General features: G+C 34.1%; 1 protein-coding gene across 2 annotated transcripts in view; it reads left to right on the top strand.

The window, feature by feature from the left end:
* Positions 1-10,528: 10,528 nt before the first annotated feature.
* The window catches only part of SYK (spleen associated tyrosine kinase), a 316,009-nt gene continuing 302,548 nt past the window's right edge, over positions 10,529-23,989 (top strand). For both annotated transcript variants that reach the window (XM_053702388.1, XM_053702386.1), the window contains exon 1: positions 10,529-10,789. The gene's annotated coding sequence lies outside the window, so the exon portion shown is untranslated. The remainder of the gene's footprint in view (positions 10,790-23,989) is intronic.

The following is a 23,989-nucleotide window of genomic DNA, read 5'->3' as shown; positions in this document are numbered from 1 at the left end:
TGATACCATAGCATTGAAGTCCAATCTAGTCACCAAAGGTACATTTTAGCGTTTGAAAGGTACAATCTAAAAGGGTACCAATATGTACAAATGTTAAAGGGTACAGTGGGTGTACCTTTGAGTGTAATGCCCCAGTGACAAGCTGTTGTACCCCTAAAGGTACAATTTTTGCACATTGTTTCTGACAGTGTAGGCAAAAGAATGAGAAAACATTGTTGCATTCATTTAGCAAATAGCACACATTGCCTCAGGCTGTGGTGATAGAGGTTGCAACTATAAAGTGTAATATAGGTATCTCTTCTATTATTACAGAAGATGGGATTTTAACAGCTTTAAAAGTGAATACGTCTGTGAACATAGATAATATTCATCCAAGTGTGTGAGAATTTTGGTTCAAGCTAGTTGAACTGTTTATCAATCACTGTTGAAATAAGTTGGTCCGGGTTATTGTACAATTTCTTTTATAGTACTTCTTCATAAAAAGGTCAAAAGGAACTCTCTGGTAACCTGTCTGTGTGCTTAGATGTAACAAGCTAGAAATGTTTCAAAGGAAAGGTACAAAAATGGTCTATGGGCTAAAAACAATAAAACTTACAAACAATTTCAAGATCTTAATATATATAGCCTAGATGGGAAGACAGGTAGAAGTGATATATTATAAAACTTAAAGCATATTAATGGATTTAGTAAAGCTGATTTTTTTTTATATAAAAATAACATTATTTTCCCTGTTCTTCAGTGAAAGGACTACAGATTCAGAAATTATTTTGAATACACTTTTTACAGAAAGGATGGTTGATCCATGAAATACAAGTCTGACAGAAGTGGCAAAGGCACACACTGCTGGGAACTCAAGAATGTCTGTAATATGTATTATTAGATTATTCTAAAACGTAATTAGTCATCATATATATATATATATATATATATATATATATATATATATATATATATATATATGACAAGATTCAGTTGTCTTTCTTGTCTTATATCCCATTAAAACTAAAACTAACATGTAATGTCTGACTTAAAGGGACCCTGAACCCAAGTTTTTTCTTTCGTGATTCAGATAGAGCATTCAATTTTAAGTAACTTTCTAATTTTCTCCTATTATCAATTTTTATTCGCTCTCTTGCTATGTTTATTTGAAAAAGAAGGCATCTAAGTTAAGGAGCCAGACAATGTTTGTTTCAGGACCCTGGACAGCACTTGTTTATTGGTGGGTGAATTTATCCACCAATCAGCAAGAACAACCTATGTTGTTCACCAAAAATGGGCCAGCATCTAAACCTACATTCTTGCTTTTCAAATAAAGATACACAGATAATGAAGACAATTTGATAATAGGACTAAATTAGAAAGTTGCTTAAAATTGCATGCTCTATCTAAATAATAAAATAAAACATGTGGGTTCAGTGTCTCTTTAATGTCAGACCTGCACCAGAAATGAGCTTAAAAGCTTACATGGAGACTCCTCAGAGCTGAATTCAAACCCAGGTCTTGTGGTTGCCAGCTACAATATCTATTGCTAAGATATTTTTTACTTTGTGTTTTTCTCTCCTCTTTGAGGAGTATACTGTCTGTTCAGTAGGACCTTGTCTGTGCACACCTGTACTAGCACTGGAGTGTTCTCTGTGTGTGTGTGTGTTTGAGTCTCTGTCCTGAAGATCACTGCTGATCCCTTATACCTTGACAACAATCTTTTGTTTTGCTCATTGCCTTTTTCTGTTGTTTCGGCTTCCAGTATCCAGTCAGTTCGTATCTCTGCTATTCTTTGCTACTTGGGTCTCCTGCTATGCTCTATCTCTTTAGTCATCCCAGAAGTATCCTTTGAGTTCCATCTCCTCAGGCAAGGTTACAGCTCTGAGAGTGCAAGCTCTTTTACTAAGTTGCATCTGATGATTTTTCATCCCTTTAGTCCAGGGATGGGAAACCTTGGCACTCCTAATATTTCAGAACTACATTACCCATGATGCTTAGGCACTCTGAAGTCCAGTTGAGCATCATGGGAAATGTAGTTCTGAAACATATGGAGGGCCATGGTTCCCCATCCCTGCTTTAGTCATTAAAACATTGTTAATCAAACTGCAATTAAATCATTTCTATTGTTTGTATTGCACAGTTTCACTTATAGACCTGGCATACTTGCACTGGCAGCTCAGTAGGACACATTTTTTTATGATTTAGTTTATGATTAATTCTACTGTCAGACAAAATGCAGATGTTTGACCATATTCCTGCTTAAGTGACATTTTAAGGACCCACTGGTGTATTTGTAAATTTCTTCATTACTTAGCTAGAGCTCCTGTGTGGAGACTGTTAGTTAGGCATCTAACAACATGGAGCTTTGTGGTGTTCTCTTGTGATCACGAGTGCACAGAGCAGTGGGTACAAATGGAATCACATGAGAAGGAACTTTTCCACCTAAGTGAGTGGCCGTAGCTGCACATTTGTTAATGTTGGAGCAAGATGACCAAAAGTGGCCAATAGAACATCTTAATGGATCTTTAAGATATGAAAATACAGTTGTTTCCTAGATTATAATAATACGATCATCATGGAGACAGTTTATCATTTTGAATCCCCTCTTCTGCTGAGGGTAAAAATTAGGGTAAGGGATTTGCTATTTGCTTTAAAGTTATTGAACTAGTAATACTGTTTTTATAATGAATGTCACTTATAATAATATTAAATACAAATATTAATAAAGTTTGCCCTTTCAACTGAGGGGTCTCATGCTAGATGATTGCTCTAAAAATAGCAAACACCTGTATCATCAGTAAAACTGCTGTTTGGTTCTGAGGGAGACAGAGCCCGTTACTTTTCTCTCCCCCATTTTAGTCATCATTTTACTTTAAAAAAAAAGAATTACATGCTCTCATTTGTAAGCCACTATCAACCTTGCAAATCTAGGTGTTTGACTACCGCAAAGAGGATTCAACACATAGTTAAAAGTTTTGCTTGTAGCTGCAATGAACTGTTAATCCCATGCTAGTTGCACAGTTTGGTCACTTGACTTAGAACCAGCAGTTCTCTGCTAATCCAATGTGTTTAACCCCTTTGAGGGATTTTTAGAGTTGATAGTGGTTTACATGGTCTAAAAAATGAGAGCATGTCATTTATTTTACTATAATAATGTTTTAATGTCAGGGTTCATAGATCCTTGTTTTCCCAACATTATTAAAAATTGCAAGTATTCAAATGAATGGGAGAATTGGGTAAATATAAAAATAGGTGACAATTTGTGAAAATCTATGTAAATTATTTTTAGTGCTTTAATTTCTTTAATTATGCTAAGGAAGTTTGGACATGTGTATGGATAAGTATACATTGCCAAAACTAGTTTTCACCCATCAGGGAAATCAGAATTTTGGTTAAAGGGCCATAATACCCAAATGTTTAATCACTTGAAAGTGATGCAGCATAGCTGTAAAAAGCTGACTAGAAAATATCACCTGAACATCTCTATGTAAAAAAGAAAGATATTTTACCTCAAAAGTTTCTCAGTAGCCACATCCCATTGTAAAGGATTTCTAAGCAGCATATTAGTATGTCTGTCCCGGGACAGCTGAAAGGATGAGCCTCGTGCACTCTCATGTTATTTCCCTATTCAGTGTAACAATGAAATCTCATGAGAGTTAAGTGAAATCTCATGAGATCACAGTAAAAGAGTTCATGACCTCAGCACTGCTGATGCTGATTGGCTGCTGTTCATTTCTTCATTTTTTTTTTTTTTTTTACCTGCAGCTGGGAGCAGCTGAGTATAACATTTTACACAGAACTTACTCTGCTGAGCTGAGGAGATTGTTAGGTAAAATATCTTCCTTTTTTACATAGAGATGCTCAGGTGATATTTTCCTGTCAGCTTTTTACAGTTATACTGCATCAGTTTCAAGTGATATAGCATATGAGTATTATGTCCCTTTAAATTAATATGTTTCTATTTTATGATTATATGTTATATTTGTGTTTTCATGTAGGCTATTTTTAAGTTAAACCAATGCTAAAAATGTAACCATATAGTGTGCAAAAGAAATATGTATTTTTATTATTTTATATTTGATTTTACATTAGTGGATTTTTTTAAATTGTTGTGTATTTGTGCAAATATAAATTTTATTTCTACACGTTTGGCTACCTGAAAAAAACAAGGTATGATTTTAATGTGCAAACATCTATTTTAAATTATCATATTTTTTTAATAAAGTTTTATTTAAAATAAACCAGAATAAAAATGTGTTTGCTCAAATGTGAACTGAGAACAAACAAAACAAATAAACTTTTAGATAAAGTAATTTAGAGCATCTATTTTTATTATTATTATTATTATTATTATTATACTTTATTTATGAAGCGCCATCATATTCCGCAGCGCTGTCCATAGTTACAATTCATTTAAATAAAATAATAATATAAAACTTGTAAGAGATATGATAACATTTTACAAACACATACAGGAGGAATTGAGGGCCCTATTCCAGTGGGAATTTATAATCTAGAAGGGTTGGAGGTTGAGAAACAGGATTGGTAACGTTACTAACTTTAACTTAACTTGCTTTATTCAAAGATATATTAAATATTTAATATTATTTAAGGACCCTCTTGTTTTATGCAGTAATGTGTACAGCAAAATTATAAATAAATTAAAGGGGCATGAAAATGCTGTTAAGAGCATTTTAATATTATACTGTTGGTTCAATATAACTATATATTTAACTCTTGAAAAAAGTCTGCTCCAGGGCACCAATGCACTACTGGGAGCTAGCTGGCGACTGGTGGCTGTGTTCAGCTACAGACCAGTAGTACATTGCTGCTTTAGAGCTGAAAGTGAAACCCAAATCTTTTCTTTTATTATTCAGATAGCGAATACATTTTTAAAAAAAGTTTCCAATTTACTTCTATTATCAAATTTGCTTTGTTCTCATGATATTCTTTGTTGAAGAGATATCTAGGTAGGTAGCGTGCACATGTCTGAAGCCCTACATGACGGGAAATAGTGCTGCCGTGCCATCTAGTGCTCTTGCTAACATGCACACTCCTAAGCTTACATCCCTGTTTTTCAAAAAGGATAACAAGAAAATGAAGAAAACTTGATATTAGAAGTAATTTGGAAAGTTGTTTAAAATTGTATGCTGTATCTGAATCACAAATGAAAAATGTGGGGTTTATGTCCCTTTAAATATGTGCTTAACCATTTGCAGGGTTTAAATACATGGTTATATGCAAGCAATAGTGCAATTATAAAATGCTCTTACATATTAGAACATTTCCTTTTTGCACTATGTCCCTTTAAGATGTTCCAAAACATTGTCTCTTTGTATAAGAATTGATCCCTTTCATTTTAACTGCAGTGTTCTTTTAACAGACTCAAGCCTTGCACTTTGTTGTACCTAAATAAATATTGCTGCATTATTTCATTTTTGTGCTGTAATGAATACCCAGATAATCTGTATCTCTTATCACATTTTGTAACAAGTTAATAATTACATTCATCAACAAAGAACTGTTTTACATTGAAAGCTTTCACTATTATTTAACAGTAAATAAAATAAATAAAATAAATAAAGAGAAAGTCATTGTAGTACTGTTTGCTTAAAGATACTGGGCCCATTTATCAATAGGTGGCTGGTTGAGGTTCGCAGCTAGCAAACCTGTCTGTTCACACTTGTGGTATTTATTAAAGGGACACAAAACCCAATTTTTTTTCTTTTATTATTCAGATAGAGCATGCAATTTTAAGCAACTTTTTAGTTTACTCCTATTATAATTTTGTCTTCGTTCTCTTGTTATCTTTATTTGAAAAAGCAGGAATGTAAGCATAGAAATCGACCCATTTTTGGTACAGGACCTGCGTATCACTTGCTGATTGGTGGCCATACCTAGGTAACTAAAGCATACCTAGGTAAGCTCAGGAGCTGGGAGCTTACTGTTGATTGGAGACTGCACATATATGCCTCATCTCATTGGCTTACCAATGTGTTCAGCTAGCTCCAAGCAGTGCATTACTGCTCCCTCAATAAAGGATACCCAGAGAATGAAGCACAAGTGATAATAGAAGTACATTGTAAAGTTGTTTAAAAACTATGCTCTATCTGAATCATGAAAGACATTGTTTGGGTTTCATATCTCTTTAAGCTCCTGAAGTCTGCAGTGAGCACTTCCAATTCTCTAAATTTAGAAACCCACAACTTTCAGATTAAAATCCTATGAAAAAAAGCAGGAAAATAAAACATAAAGGGCTAGATTGCAAGTAGAGCGCTAATTTATCAAGCGCCTGCAAACGGGCAAATTTTCCAGTTTGTAGGCGCATGATAAATAACGAGCCATTACATGTGAAACTCACGGTAAACACGCGGTAGCAATTAGCGCTCAAAAAATTAACCAGTGGTCAGACCTCTGGTTAATTTTTTTAAAAGTGCCCCAATTGTTTATATTTTTTTTTTTTTTTTAAAACGTATAATTTTTTTTAATATTAAAAAAATAACTCTAAGCTGTTTTGGGGGGCTAAAGTTAGCGGATGTGGGGTGAAAAGTGCCATTACACACATTTAGGTCTATGGGAACTGTGTGTTCTCAGTAAATATATATGTATATACACATATTAATACATACATATATATGTATATAATCACATACATATATATATATATATGTATATATGCTGCCTATCGCTACGCCTTTCGCTGTGCTAGTTCTCATGCCATGCAATGCGAATGTGAGGTTACAAAAAAGACATTTTGCACTTAACTTGTAATCTGGCCCAAAGTATACTGCAAAGTTGTTTTGTATAATACACATAAATAAGCATTACATTTTACAATCGCAAGGTGTTTATGTTTAATTGAAATGCTGATTATTCAAAACTGTTGAAATATATAGTATGCTAGTATAACGAGCATAATGTAACCAATTATGAGAATTCAGTAGTGCATAATAAGGTTGTACAGAGACAGCAGAAAGTTCCTGGTTATATACTGCATAAAGCTATGCAAGTTTTATCTACATGCTGTTAATAGAGAGATACCACAATCAATTGACCTTATTAAATTCTTGCAACAAACATTTTTCATTCATTGTTGAAATATTTGATTGAATTTGTTTTTTTGACCCATTTTGGACACAACTCTGTGATAAGGCTGTTTATAGTTGTTTCTTTGCACTCATTTTGGACGATTTATCAATGTCTGGCAGACATGATATGCTACAGCGTCATTGTGGCACATTCGGACCATGATAAATCGGCCCCATTGCATTTACCCATAACCCACAGTGCTTTTATGTGACAACTCCTCACAAATCCTATCTTGTTTTTTTCAGCAGATAATTTTTTTTTTTAGAATTAACTATAGTTTACAGAAATATACAGAATAATATAATATGACATTTTCTTTGTGTGTGTGTGTGTAATTTTCTAAAATATAGCTGGTAAGCAACAGGAAGTTATTTCCTAAATATTTTGAAAACAATTTGTGGCTTCACATTTAACCTTAGTTTGCCTTCCCTAAACACCAATAACTAGGATTTTATAGCTATGTTGTAAAATAAAAATAAATAATTGAAATTCAAAATATATTTTTAATTTTTTTTTTCACCATCTTGTAATGTATGCAAAATACGTAAGGATAAGCTATCCAACTATAAAAATATTACATACATTTTAAAACTACACAAAATTCTGATTTCACAAATGGTTGATAGTCCATATTGACAATGTAATGCATATTCTGCCAAACTGAAAAAAAAAAAATATTTTAAAAATAACCATCAAACATAAAATACATGCACCAAAAACCTTTATGAAATTCAGAATGGTATATAGTTTAGACTCACTCAGTTCTCCCATTTATTTGGAAACCAACAATATCTTTTTATTTTGTTAGCTCATAGAAACAAGAAACCAATCTGAGTCCTGACAAAACAAGTAGTTGAAGCTAGAGGCAGGGCCACTGTTAGCATTTGCAGGGCCCTGGGCAGAACAAATTTGTTGTACAGCTCAGCCCAGACCCTCCCGCTGTATGATCTGTCCCCTCTATGGCCCACCAATAGAAATTAAAATTAAAGGGACAGTCTAGGCCAAAATAAACTTTCATGATTTAGATAGCGCATGTAATTCTAAACATTTTTCCAATTTATTTTTATCACCAATTTTGCTTTGTTCTCTTGGTATTCTTAGTTGAAGCTTAACCTAGGAGGTTCATATGCTAATTTCTTAGACCTTGAAGCCCACCTCTTTCAGATTGCATTTTAACAGTTTCTCACCACTAGAGGATGTTAGTTCACATATTTCATATAGATAACACTGTGCTCGTGCACGTGAAGTAATCTGGGAGCAGGCACTGATTGGCTAGACTGCAAGTCTGTCAAAAGAACTGAAAAAAGGGGCAGTTTGCAGAGGCTTAGATACAAGATAATCACAGAGGTTAAAAGTATATTATTATAACTGTGTTGGTTATGCAAAACTGGGAAATGGGTAATAAAGGGATTATCTATCTTTTAAAACAATAACAATTCTGGTGTAGACTGTCCCTTTAAATTAAATTCAGGATGTACATTGCAGCTTATCATACCCTCGTCCCTGACAGTACAGGGGGCCCCAAATCACGGGGCAAAGGGCAAGCCTGGCTAGATACTCCTGCCAGGTGATCATTATTACTATGATGATGACTTGACTGCTTTAAGGACATGAAACCCCTTCTTTGATTGATAGGTCCCCTCTCTTTCTAGTTAATGGTTTTATGATATATTACTATGGTGAGAATCATAAGATTATATTTAGAGTAAGCAGGAATTCCAAAGTAAGACCAGTGCTGTGAGGTATTTCACATTTTTATGACAGACACCTAGTAGTTGGATGAACACAGGACCACAGACTTGAAAGAGGAAGTTTGCCGCTTTCAAACAAGGGCAGCATGTATTGTTTGTGGGGCAATATCCTACCCTCTGATTTTGTTTCATATACCCATAGTTCTTGTTTATATGGGGCTGTTAGCATTCCTTTTATAGACAAAGCACCAAAAAAAGTCATAAAGTAGACAAGTGATTACAATTTCTGTAACAATCCCTCTCTTTCAGATGAGGCTTTATTGTGAAAGGGTGTGTTCAATATTTTTTTTAGGGGAAAGAGGTTACTAACTCCACTTATAAACTAAAAACATTAGGTAGGTGATTACCAATTTTTATGGTAATCACCTGCCTATAACAAGGCTCTGAGATCTGGCTCCTCTGTTTCCAAAACTAGGTTTTGTGTCCCTTTGCATTTTAAGGGCTCTACAATAGCTCATGAAACAACAGGAGCATCTATCCACTTACCAAATAAGGAAAATATCCATGAAATTAAGGTAAAAAAAAGCCCTCCCCAAGGAAATAAAATTAATATTTTAAAAATGAATTATGGTCAGTGGGGTTGGGGTAGGTAGTCACAGTTTGTCACAGCGATCACCTTCAATCAGCCTAGTGAGAAAAGTGTTCCCTTATTTGAAAGAAGAAATCATTATATGACCCTATTTAAAACTGTTAAATTTTCACAAATGAATAATTATTATAATCTCTTGTTTTGTTTCAACTATTCAGGGCTTGTAGTAATTTCCAATCCCAACAGCAATCAAAATCCATATTTGTTTGTCCATTCAGATGTTATGAATACCTTTAAAAAAAACAAAAATCAGTTTTTGACATAGAATGCTGCATAGAATAGCTTATTCTACAGACATAATATATTGGAAGCACATTAGCTATACTCCTTTCTCTGTTTATACCAAATTGATGATGGAGTAAAGTATTCTTTCTTTGTCTTTTTGTTAAAGGGACATTCCAGTCAAAATATAAAGGCGCATAGATTTATTGCATCTTTGAATAGAAATATATTTTCAATATACAGTTATTGGCAAAAATGCTTCTATTAAGAGTTATCACTGTCTTAGTGTTAAAATTTTTCTCTGCACGTGCATGTGAAGCATAGCTAGATTTTCTAACTGCACCCACATTTTAAATAATGCAGCTGCTCAGATCATCAGTGGGGCTTGTATCATATCAGCAATTAACAAATTGAGTCATTACCAGATGGTACAAGCACCTTAGGCTCTACGAACAAGTGTTGTGTTTAAAATGCTGGTGCACTATGCATACTTTAATACACTTTTGAAACAACTATAGCTTTTAGAAGCATTTTTGCTAATGCATGTATATTACAAAATTGCTTCTGTTCAATACAGAAATGCGCCCACGTGGTTTCCAATTTTGGCTGGAATATCCCTTTAAGGGAGTTATGAACACTAATCATTGTTATGCTCTTTTGTCAGCAAGTGTTATAAGGTTAAATGCCATAAATATACTGTAAAGCTACTTGACACATTAGCATGTTAAGCAATGCTGTAATCTCATGATAACATAGGGTAAATAGAAAATGCAAAAGGAAGTAATGTGGCAAAAGAGCCGTTAAGGAAGTCTCTGCAACTTGAGCAGAAAATGAGGAAGCAAGTTGAGAGTTCCACTTGATAGATTGCAGTGTCTTACAACGTATGGCCAGACATTTTAAGTGCTGGTCATTCTTTTTATGAGAAAGAAACAATAGCATGTTTTTATCTTTATATATGCGCTTTTCTTTTTAACCATGTACTTTTGTAGGTGAAGCTTTGCCTATGGCTATGGATTAAGATAAATGAATATGTCTGTTTTAGGTTTTTGACTTGTCTGTGCTCCCGGAGGCTGAGAACAACAGGAACTATATAACAGGGCAAGTTACTTACTGCCTGTGCTTCACTCAGAAGAGCTAGATACAAGGACAGCAACAGGTAAGCAATAGCTTTCTACTTGCACATATCATTCATACAGCTTCTTATCACATTAGCTTCTACAGAAAGAACAGTCAGAGTTGGCAAACCAACATCATTTAAAGGAACCACACACACTGATCTGTACTTTTAAGCCTTACACAGGACCAGCAGCACTAGCGTTTAAATGTACAGAGCGTGTGGTACTGTGTTAAAGGGAGTGGGAAACATACTTTCCTGTTTCAGATGAAGGAATATAGGCCACTAGGGAACTCTAGTTACGTTGTTAGAACTGTTAAGTGAATATGAGATATTCTTTTAAATGCTGTCACTGTGGGTCTGTATTTCACTTCACATTGACTATGACAGAGCCATGAACTCGTTATTTTATTTTTTATAATCCCTTCTTTTCCTCTCCTCTAATTTTCACTCCCTTTCTATTTTTTTCTGCCTCTCCACCTTCCTGTTTCTTTATCTCAAAATGTCTTTTCTCTTTCCATCTTCATTCTTTCTCTGCCCCCAGTCTTTCTTCTCTATCTCCCTCTCTATCTCTTTCTGTCTCCTCTCTCTGATTTCCTCTCTCTCTTCTCTCTCAACTATTTATGTCTTGAAAGGACATGAGGCACTTTAAGATTATATTATATTATGTATAGTTTTTTAAAAATTACAGTATACTTTCATTATCTAATTTTGCCCCCTTTTCTTAATTATAATTATAATTTATTTTCTTTTTTTTGAGACAAAAAAATATGAAAACGTAACAAAAATATATACATTCAAAATGTATGCAGTATACCATATTATAAACATAACAAAACATGGTATGTAAAACCACTAGTATACATGATACAAATTATATCTTTATAAAGACAAGTTTAATTTGAAACAATTACGAAACCAATCGTGTAACCTTATATATATATCTCAAATAAACAACATGTTTCAACCAAATCTCATCCAGAGTATTTATAACTAGGATAAATACAATATAAATAGTACCTCATTTTGCGAAAGTATTATCATTCCACCATAATATGACATCCCACAGTAATCATATAACCATTAAGGGCTTTTATGAATTGTCAAACAGAGGTTGATTTTTTATCCTTTCACATCTTAAGAATGATATTTCTTGCTATTAATATGCATGTATTTATGAATTTAGTATTCTTTCTATAGATATTACCATGACTCAAAAATATTAAGTATTCTTTTCTTAAAGATATCAACCTTACTATTTTTTAACATCCAGTATTGGGTCAGATTACAAGTGGAGCAGTATTTAATGCTCCCGCTTGAGCGCTAACTTTTTTTGCAAGCATTGGGTAGTTCTTGCATTACAAGTTAAAAAGTAAAAAAAATTTGCTTGCACGCTAACCCGATGAGAGTAAAAAGCCAAAATTTTAATGCATTTTTTTTCACTTAATATTCTAATATATTATACTGCAATTATTCCTATTTCCTATAGATTTTTTTGTATTTTTTATTTTCTTGTGTTTACCTACTTGGAGGCAAATAAAATACTGCAAGTCTCAGAAATATTGCAACACATCTTAGATTGTTTTTTTTTGTTTTTTTAATGGATTTGGCAATTTCACTTATTGATTTGCTTAGAAAAAAAAAATATCCAAGCTGTTTTCCAATATTTACTGAGGAACACCCAACAAGACAAAATATATTTTTTATTATTAGATAGTAATTATTGTTTCATAAAAGTGTGTTAGAAAAACTGTTAATAATCAGTATTCAGTTGTTTGTTTTGTTCCATTATATGTTCTATAATTAACTGTGGTTTTCATTGGAACATAAGGGAATAGTTAAATTATGTGGCCTACTTATTAAAGTCACAGCCAAAAGAAGCACTTTAATGACTGAATCAGTGTTGTATGAAGTAAATATTCTCAAGTTTTGGTGTTGGGGAAAAGGAGCTTTGGTTTAATAGGTGATGTATTCCATTGGGGACAGCAAGAACGGTTAATAGTTGATGAATAAATGCTTTGAATTCCAAAACTAGTGATATTTTCTCATGAAACATTTGGGACTTTCCAAAATGGTTTACTTCATCTTGAATTATTGTTTGCTTTTCCTATAAAAGTTGTTGCTTAGCAACAGTGGTTACTTTACAGTTTCTTTAGGATAAAGTGTATCTGTAAATGCCTCAAAATGATATCTTCAAGATGGATATTAATGTGGATAACACCTTTGTGCGCATATTTTGACTATTTTTAAACTAATATTCCCCACAGAGATATTTTTACAATTAAGTTAAAAATGTTGATAAATGTTGATAATCCAATTTTAGATCAAATTAAGAGATTCTAAATTCAGTGAGTTTAAAAACAAATGAAGTGATTTGTGAATGAAAATGTCACAGATGTAATATTACATTACTTATACTATTTTTAATAATGAGGTATTGTTTCTTGCATGCATTTTACTATTTTAGTTAGCTTGCGTGTGTGTTTGTGTATAGATGTGTAAATCTGATTTTGTCCCTGGTAAACATTTATATATGCCGCAAAGCTGGTTGTTGTATAATATGGGATTTTATGTACGTAGACAGACAGAGACAGAATAGAAAAATAAAAAAAACTGCTTGGCATTGTAAAAGCTATGGATTTTGGAATAGTTTTGATTTCAGAAAAATTGTATATTTGCATCTGTAAAATGGCACAGCTTGGAGGGGGGGTAGGGCCAAGTGTAAACAACATCTTATGTAATTTAAGCAAAACTTACATGTCATAATACAGCTTATACATGTAACCTAAAAGTACTTTTATATTATGTTTAATACTTTGTATACATAGTGCTATCAGAAATATAGTACAGTACTGTAATCAGAGAGGTAATCATTTTATATATATATATATATATATATATATATATATATATATATATCCCTCCTATTCTGTGTGCAAATGCTTTCGTATTATGTGCTTGAGAATATAAGGAACATATTACGCTGTAACTTCATACTTAACTGACTATAATTTACAGACAACTTATTCAATGACTGTGTAAATCCTGTAGTAGTTAATAATTCCAGTTATATTAGGAATGCAACTTGTTGACATGTGTATTAGATGCATTATTGTCAGTGTCACTAGTTTCTTTGAATGTCATATATAAAGTGTCTAGTGATGGTGATGTTACAATGTATAGTAACAAGCTGTTGCTTTGTAAAAATATGTACTCATAAAACAAGTTAGGGAATGAAAAATGATCTGGGTTATTTAGAAGACTAGCCAACAAATGAATTATGTTTACATCTCAGAAGGTAATGCAATGGTATCCATCAACCTTCTGGTTTTATTTTCATGTCAAAAGTTGTATACAAACTCAGTTAAAAGGTCATGAAACCCAAAAATGTTCATTCATGATTCAGATACAGAATAAAACTTTCTAATTTACTTCTATTATCTAATTTGTTTCATTCTCTTGGTATCATTTGTTGAAGGAGAAGCAATGCACTACTGGTTTCTAACTTAACACATGAGAGCCAATGGCAATCGGTTCTTTGCTGCTCCTGAGCTTGCCTAGATAAATCTTTCAGCAAAGGATTGCAAGAGAAGGAAGCAAATGAAATAATAGAAGTAAATTGGAAAGTTGTTTAAAATTGTATTCTCTATCTGAATCATGTTAGAAAGATTTGGGTTTCATGTCCCTTTAAGCTTGTTTTTAAGATATCCTTAAATTATTGGCATTATGTAATGCATTAATTTTAAATATTTTAGAGCTAACTTTATAACAGGTTTTTACGTGCATTGGAAATAGTGCGCATATTGCAAGTTGAAAGTAAACTCAACCCCGAAAGCACAATCACATTTTATGCTAGTCTGATTAGCACAACTTAAACCCTTGTGTAAAGAGTAGTGAATTAAAACAAAGTTGCACTAAACACAACATAAATACATTCTAAATTACAGTCACACTTATATAAACACTATCTTATAAAGAAATTTCACATAAATGTTTAAAAAAAGTTATTTGACTACAAAGGGCTATATTGTATATATACATACATATACATATCTAAATATGTGTATGTATGCAAATCTATAAGTGTATATGTAAGTACATATGTATTTATGTATTAAACTGTATATTTATGGTACATATTTCACATTCCAATGTTCTTCACATACAGGATTATGTAATTGTTATTGTAAATACATATTTCTCTATATATCTGTATATACCTACACCTGAATATCTATTCCTATAGATATATAGGTATAGATATCTTTTTTACATTTACATTATCATATATATATATATATATATATATATATTTAAATATAAAAAGTAGAGTATCTTCTATGTGAAGAACATAGGAATGTATAACATGCGTTTCACACGCGTTTTTTCAATTTAGGTCTAATGTGGTGTTGGATTAGCGCACATGAATAATTGCTAATGCTAACATCAATGTGGATTATTGAAATATTAAAAAATATTAATAATTATTAAAAATTATTATACATACTGTAAAAATTTGATTTTTACAGTATGTTTGATAATGTTTAATATTTATTATTAATATTTTTAATATTAATTATGCTCCCACTTAAAGGGACATTAAGCTCAAAATTTCTTTCCCCATAAAATGATTAAAGTTACTATTTATGTTTACTTGAAAAACTTTGCAATGTAATTTTTATTTTAAAACATATTTCTATATATCCCTGTATATACCTTTACCAGTATATATATAGGTATAGATATCTATTTTACATTAACATTATCATATATATATATATATATATATATATATATATATATTTAATAATAAAAAGTATATTGTCTTCTATGTGTATGGAGATTTAGGTCTAACGCAGTGTTTGATTAGCGCACATGAAGAATTGCTAACCTCAATGTGCATTACTGTAATATTATTTATTAAATATTAAAAAATATTATACATATTGTAAAAAAAACTGTCGGAGCTATTCATATTTCACATTCCAATGTTCTTCAGATACAGGATAACGTAATTTTTATTGTAAATACATATTTCTATTTATATAAGTATATACTTAGACCTATATATCTATTCCTATTGATATATAGGTATAGATATATATTTTACATTAACATTATCTGATATATATATATATATATATATATATATATATATATATATATATACGTATAGAAATATGTATTTACAATATAAATTACATTATCCTGTATGTAAAGAACATTGGAATATGAATAACTCCAGTCAGGTTAGCGCGTTTGGTGTTTTTCTTCTGCGCTCTCCATTGACTTTTATGTGGGTGCGTATCGGGTTTTGCTCGCATGGCAACTTTTTCCTTTCAACTTATAATATGTGCACTACCCGATGCGTGCAGAAAGATTACTTCTAGCAAAGTTTACGCACAAGCAAAAGCGCTAAATAGAGTGCCACTAATCTGGCCCTATATGTCTAAAACGCATAGCTATGTGTTGTAGAGTTTGCTAGTTTTATAATTATCTTTTGTATTTTCCTTTGGAGTCAGTTTCAACAAAGCCACAAAAAAATGTTCTTTGTATTCACTTACAAAGAGAGCAGAGGTTGCTAGGTAGCTTGAATGCTTTTAAGTGGCAAACAAAAGATAATTTTTTTCAAATAACTTTAATGCTTGTAAGTTCAATACAACAGAATGTTATGTTTTCAAATACAGTAATCTACATTAAAAGGTGGCAGACATCTTAAGGAGCAGCGGTCTTATGAAACGATAGGACTCCAAAGCAGCATCAGCTGCTTTATTAATGGAGCACATAGTGTCTATAAAATAATGGTAGTTGCCATGTTCTAACTTAGGTTACTTTCTATGCTGTGGCCAATTAGGGACAGTTATAAATAGGTCACTAAAGTGTGTAGCCAATGGCTGGGTAGAATATAAGTGCTCTGCATTTCCATTTCTTACAGGAACTGAAAAGCTCACGATTTCAAAATGGAATTACAGGAAAAGTGGACACAATAAATAATGAAAGTATATTGCAGAGTTATATATATATATATATATATATATATATATATATATAAATGATTTATCATTTTATATTACCATCTAATAGTGTTTAATGTCCCTTTAACATAGAGATACATACATATACATCTCTAAAGATATATATGTATGTTTATATTTGTTTATATATGTGTACATATGTATTTATGTATTTATGTATTTATATGTGTATATATGTATTTATAGACATATATACACAAAAATATATATGTACACATATATAGACATATATAGAAGTGCATTGGAGCCCTTTGCAGTTAAGTAGATGAAAACATGGAAAAACATATTAATACAATATATTTATTTTTAATAAAGGTGCAAGTATGTATTTACAGTAAATATTTCACATTCCTATGCTCTGCACATAGCAGAATATGTTCTAAGTATTTATAAATAGATATACTAATATTGGCACCCTTTGTAAATATGAACAAAGATGGCTGTGAAAAATCTTCTTTATTGTTTAACCTATTGATCTTTTGTTCAAAGAATACACAAAAATACTCTGCTCTCATGGATATCAAACAATTGCAAACACAATACAGGTTTATCCAAAAAAAAAATATTTTGTTAAATATATGTGTGGCACAATTATTGGCACCCCCATGAATTCACATGAGAAACATACAGTATATTTGAAGTATATTCACATTGATATTGTAAATTTTTTTAGTACACCTGGGTGACAAGGAACAGGAAATTGTTCAACCATGACTTCCTGTTTCACTGGTGTATAAATATGAGGTAACACATAGGCCAAATTAGTCATTCATCACAATGGGTAAGACCAAGGAATATAGATGTTATGTGTGGCGAAAGGATGTTGAGCTGCACAAAATGGGAGTGGCATTAAGAAAATAGCAAAAGTATTGAAAATGCCCATTTCACCATCAAGGTAATAATTAAGAAGTTCAATTCAACTGGAAATGTTATTAATCAACCTGGAAGAGAAAGTCTCCAAAACTACAACCCGACATATTTTAACTAAAAAACCCCATAATATATAAAGATAGAGAGAGAAATATGTATTTGTGAAAAAATAGAACATATTTTGCTATGTGAAGAACATTGGAATGTGAAATATTCATATTTTCATGTTGGGTTAACACACTTGAGAATACGGGATCGTGTTTGCGTGTGAATTTGGTGTTAGTTTTTCACCCACTATTTTTCTCTATTGACTTCTATGGGGGAGTACAATATTCTAAGATTGGCTTTTTGCACTCGTCGGGTTAGTATCTGTGAAGGTGAGACTATGCTAATGTGATGAGTCCACTCTCTGTTAAGGTGAGACTATGTTAATGTGATAAATGCTCTCTTTGAAGGTGAAACTATGCTAATATGATGATTGCTCTCTGTGTGAAGGTGAGACTATGCTAATGTCAAGAGTACTCTCTATGAAGGTGCGGTAATGTGATAAGTGCCCTCTCTGTGAAGGTGAGGTTGTGCTAATGAGCTGATTAAAACTGTGCTAATATGATGAGTGTTCTCTCTGTGATCATGGTAATGTGATGAGAGGTCTCTCTTGGAAGATGAGACTGTTCTAATGAGCAGAGCACTTTCTGTGTGAACGTTAGACTGTGCTAATATGATGAGTGCTCTAACTTTGAAGGTGGGACTGTGCTAATGTGATGAGTGTTCTCACTTTGAAGGTGAGATTGTGCTAATATGATGAGTGCTCTCACTGTGAAGGTGAGACTGTGCTAAATGTGATGAGTGCTCTCACTTTGAAGGCGATACTGTGCTAATGTGATGAGTGCTCTCACTGTGAAGGTGAGACTGTGCTAATGTAATGAGTGCTCTCACTGTTAAGGTGAGACTGTGCTAATGTGATGAGTGCTCTCACTTTGAAGTTGAGACTGTGCTAATGTGATGAATGCTCTCACTGTGAAGGTGAGACTGTGCTAATTGGTTGAATGTTCTCTATATTAGGATAAAACTGTGCTACTTGGCTTAGTGCTCTCCATATGAATTTGAGACTGTTCTAATGGGCTGAGTGCTCTCTTTATGAGGATGAGATTAGGCTAATGGGTTGAAAACTCTTTATATGTATGCAAGACTGTGCTTATGTGCTGAGTGCTCTCTATGTGAATGTGAGACTATGCTAATGGACTGAGAGCTCTCGATGTAAATATAAGACTGTGCTACTGGGCTAAGTGCTCTCTATGTGAATGTGAGACTTTGCTAATGGGCTGAGTGCTCTCTATATGGGCTGAGTGCTCTCTATATGAAGGTGAGACTGTGCTACTGTGCTGAGTACTCTCTATGTGAATGTGAGACTTTGCTAATGGGCTGAGTGCTCTCTATATGATGGTGAGACTGTGCTAATGGGCTGAGTGCTATCTATGTGAATGTGAGACTTTGTTAATGGGCTGAGTGTTCTCTATGTGAATGTGAGACCTTGGTTAATAGGCTGAGTGCTCTCTATATGAAGGTGATACTATGTTAATGGGCTGAGTGCTCTCTATGTAAATATGAGACTGTGCTACTGGGCTAAGTGATCTCTATGTGAATGTGAGACTTTGCTAATGGGCTAAGTGATCTCTATGTGAATGTGAGACTGTGCTACTGGGCTAGTGAACTCTATGTGAATGTGAGAATGTGCTACTGGGCTAAGTGCTCTCTATGTGAATGTGAGAATGTGCTACTGGGCTAAGTGCTCTTTATGTGAATGTGAGAATGTGCTACTGGGCTAAGTGCTCTCTATGTGAATGTGAGAATGTGCTACTGGGCTAAGTACTTTCTATGTGAATGTGAGAATGTGCTACTGGGCTGAGTGCTCTCTATGTGAATATGAGACTGTGCTACTGGGCTGAGTGCTCTCTATGGGAATGTGAAACTTTGCTAATGGACTGAGTGCTCTCTATGTGAATGTGAAACTTTGCTAATGGGCTGAGTGCTCTCTATGTAAATATGAGACTGTGCTAATGGGCTCAGTGCTCTCTATGTGCACAACTACTTGCGTCACTATTTGATGAGAATGATGTGCTGCTCATCTACAACAAGCAACTCTCTCCTGCTTATGGTTGCCATCATATCTTTCTCTACAGAAGTTAGTTACACATACTGCAGCATGTGACTAGAGCAGCAGCCATATCCCTTTGTTTCTCTGCAGCATGTGTAACGGAAAACATGGTCCAGGTGGTAAAGCAACTCCTGCTGCAGAAGTTATGACTAATAATATTATGTTTGGGGCATTTTAATTCTCTGCCCCTCCTTGGAAATATTTGTGTGGACACCAAAGCTTATATGATCTTGGATACTATCACATTTCAGCTTACTCTTAATTGAATGTTTGGAGCAGTAAACTGTCCAATGGTTAGAAATTCCCAGAACATTTCCTTAGAACTACACACGCCAGCCCTCTAAGTAAAGGGACATGACAATCCTTGAGATTGTAATAAAATATGTTTAACTATGCATATCAAAAGAAACCTTTCCAATATACTCAGTATTTCTCTTTGTTTTTGCTGTAAAATACCATGCTTTTGTGTAAAAACTGTGCTTGTTGCATGTTCCCATTAGTAATTATACTCCCTGGCCCATTTTAGAGCTCATTCTACTCTTCACCATAGTCAAACAACTCTGCACATGAGGCTCCCAGGGCCTAAAACCCACTCATGAGTATTACATAAAGGGGTAGATTTAACAAGCAGCGTATGTTGCTGTCTACGCCCGAAGTTTCTGGCTCGCCGTAAGACCGCTGCTCCTTAACTTGTCTGCCACCTTTTATGTTTATTTCAAAAGAAATGCTTGTGCAATGTTAAATGCCGACAGCACCAGGACCATCTTTAATACTGACTGGACCCTGGGCAAACATTTTCTTGCCCCCCCCCCCCATGCAATTTTGCTCTCCACCCCAACATCCCCCCAAAAAAACTAAATCAATTTATGTTATTATTTTTTTTTTAAATGATTATCCCAGCAGTGGATCATCCACTGCTGGGCTAATCATTTAAAAAAATGAAATAAATTGCAATATGTGAAACTGGACCTAAGCAGTACTAATAAGTAAATAAATATTTAAACACTGTGAATTAATTTAATATGCTTTTGAATGTGATTCTGGTGTGAAGTTAGCTGGTTAGAGAGATTTAGGGCAGCCAACAGGAGCAAAGCAAGGTAAAGACTGAGAAAGAAGCATGGAGGTGCAGACAAATATAAGTTTACTGACTGGAACAGCAGAACTACTATTGGAAGCTGTAAAATCTGAGACAGTGAGAAATAAAAACTGTAGAAATAAACCTTAACTTAATGTGTGAAGTATCAGCATGACACTATACATCAGCCACAGCAGCACATGTCACGTCTTTGCTAGGAACAAGATCCCTCTCACCCTGCACTAGACGATGCTGCATGGGGGAGGGGCGTATGTGCACACACTTATTCTTCCCACTGACACCTTTCTACAAAGCACTGTTCCCCTAACAAACTTCAGTTAGTTGATCTTAAGGCCACAGCAGACTGGATGCTGTCTGTCCAAGGCTGCATGGATGCAGTGTGAGACGAGTCACACAGCCTCAAGACTGAAGAGAGCAGAACAGATGCTCAAATCCTCATGTGCCTGCCGCTCCAGCTTTCTGCTGCATGCGCCTACAGTCAGCCCTACCCAGAAACAATGCCCACCACCAGAGCAGTTACCTGGTAACAGTGGTAACCCCAGCAGGACTTTTTCTGATGCAGTGAGATTGGCTGAATGCTAAGTTAGGGCTTAGCATTCAGTGCTGCACAGTGCACATCTAAAACAGCACATGGCACTAGCTTGGCATGTCACATGATCCCAGCACGGTCTGTCACAGTTTCCCACAAATAAAAATAAGCAGAGAACTTTTGACTGTGACAGTATTAGGACTGACTGGCATGAACCAACAAAAAAAAGTTTTTTTTTTGTTTGTTTTTTAGACTCTTGGGCCCCTCAACAAAGACTGGGCCCTGGGCAGCTGCCCCTTTTGCCCCGTGTTAAAGAAGGCCCTGGACAGCACTGTCGAATCATGTCCGCCCGGCACTTGATAAATATACCCCATAGTATCTGTTTTATCTACAAACTCCATCAGCTTTTGCCTAGAGTCACATCCAGGGACTAACCCAATTCTAGTGGATAGTTATAAAAGCATCCCTACCTAAGCAACTTGGTCCACTGTCACTTAAAATACTATAACACTTATGGGCCTATTGCCTAAAATATTTGAAAGTAAAAGTACTAGTAAAAGTCAAGTTTACAGGAGTTAAATTGTTCACCTTATACTTTCTTTTTCTTGTAGTTATTGTGAGAGTCTGTAGCACAAGGTGAATTGCACCTGTTCTGTCCCATTCTATATGCTATAACCATGGTTTAGCATTAATCTTCAAGTATCAATTAGTCTATTGTTCTTTTATATTCATTGCACTTGGTTTTTGAGCCAGATTACATCAAGTAAAACTACATGGTTACAGTAGCGGATGGTGAATTTTGAAGATGGTACCTGGCCCCCGCCCCTGACCACACCCATTGAAATAAAGCCCTGCCCCTCAGATGTCTCCATATATTTGAACTGGTATACACTAGTCCCACTGTTCTTTAAAAAAAAAAAAATTTTTTTTAAAGGCAACTAGGGAATTAACTAGGTTTCCATATATTCATATTTCTGATAAGAATGTGTCATACATATTTCCAGTGAATATTTTTATATATATATATATATATATATATATATATATATATATATATATATAAATGTATTCACTAGAAATATGTGTGTGTGTGTTTTAAATATTGTTTTAGAGGTGTTTGTAAGTTTAAGAAATACTCAGTAGGACAGCATACTCTAATGAGTTACTGAATGTTGCCAATTTATATTGTTATATGTAACATACCTAATTTGATAATATGCTCCTTTTTTCTCTATTTATAATTTATCAGACATATTCCTCTGGGAAGTCCCTCTGCTGAAAACGGATCATAGTCATGATGATATAGATGGATGAGCAGTATGTTACAGCAAAGTTCCCCTTGCTTTGTGCCTCAGAATGACAAGACTGGCAGTGGTTTTAAATGCCTCTTGTTACATTAAAATAATTCATATTTCATTTTAAATAATTGAAAAATGATATGCTTAGCTATTATATAGTTTGTAAACTATTTATAAAGGTGAAAAGACAGGGCGTCCAAAGGCGAAGTAAAAACAAAAAACTATCATTGTAATCAACTGATAAAAACATGGACACCCTGTATTTTCACCTTTATCTTATGACCAGAAAGACTTAAGGCGAAGGGAAGCTCAATATCTATTCACTTTCAGCTTTGTCCCGGTGCAGGTCCTATTCTATTTGCTGACAATCAGGTGTTTGACAAACCCTTCCATACTCCGTATTGCAATAGAACGCTGCTACGAGCGGCTGCTGTTTGGGTGTTAGGATACACCTTCTTCATACTGGAGCAGGACACCGCCAATAGCGGTAGCAGCTTTCTACGAGTGAGGAAACCCATGTGCAACGACTTACCTGGAGACACTTTAAGAGTGGTGAATGGGCATGGCTGTATGCTGCGTTGGGCACGGGCTGCTCTGAAAGGTCCCACTGCCACATTTCCATTGTGTCAGTAAGACTTTTGTTGCTTGGTTGCCGAGTATCCCATTCTACAGGTATTTCATCTCACCTTTACGTTTATTAGATATTGGGATCCATATAAGGGACTGCAGAGGATATGGTGTGTGTTCTCTTTTGGGACAGTGTAAATTAATATATGTGCGGCCTTTTGAACTTTTCTTTTATGGTATATATATATAATAATCAATGGTGGTGCAGCATTCTCAGTAACTTATAAGCAAGTATATTTCTGCTCGGGTGCAGTTTAAAAATACAATACAAACAGTCAAAAAAGAAAGGTACTAACCGGGTTTTTAATTGAAGAAAATTTCTTTAATAAGGTGTTAATTTTTCGGGGTTTCCCCCATCTTCAAACCAACATATACAAAACAAACATAACTTACCAACTTAAATAGACCGAATATCCCCCACCCACGGCGCCGCTAGCGTTATAAAGGAAGTCCCGGCAACCACGTGGTGCAACTTCACGTCATTGGTTGCCATGGTAGACAGTACGCAACTCGGCGGTCCGCTGTGCAATGCCTGGCAAAGACAAAAGCTGAAAACAGGATCACAACGATACAAAGCGGATGCTATCAGTATATCTAGCTCAATGCATGACTATATACAAACCAGTAAGAAT

The sequence above is a fragment of the Bombina bombina genome, chromosome 2 (assembly GCF_027579735.1).
Source record: "Bombina bombina isolate aBomBom1 chromosome 2, aBomBom1.pri, whole genome shotgun sequence".
In the NCBI taxonomy this organism is placed as follows: Eukaryota; Metazoa; Chordata; class Amphibia; order Anura; family Bombinatoridae; genus Bombina; species Bombina bombina.
The sequence above is the reverse complement of the archived record's forward strand: the minus strand, read 5'-3'. Positions and strand labels throughout refer to the sequence as shown.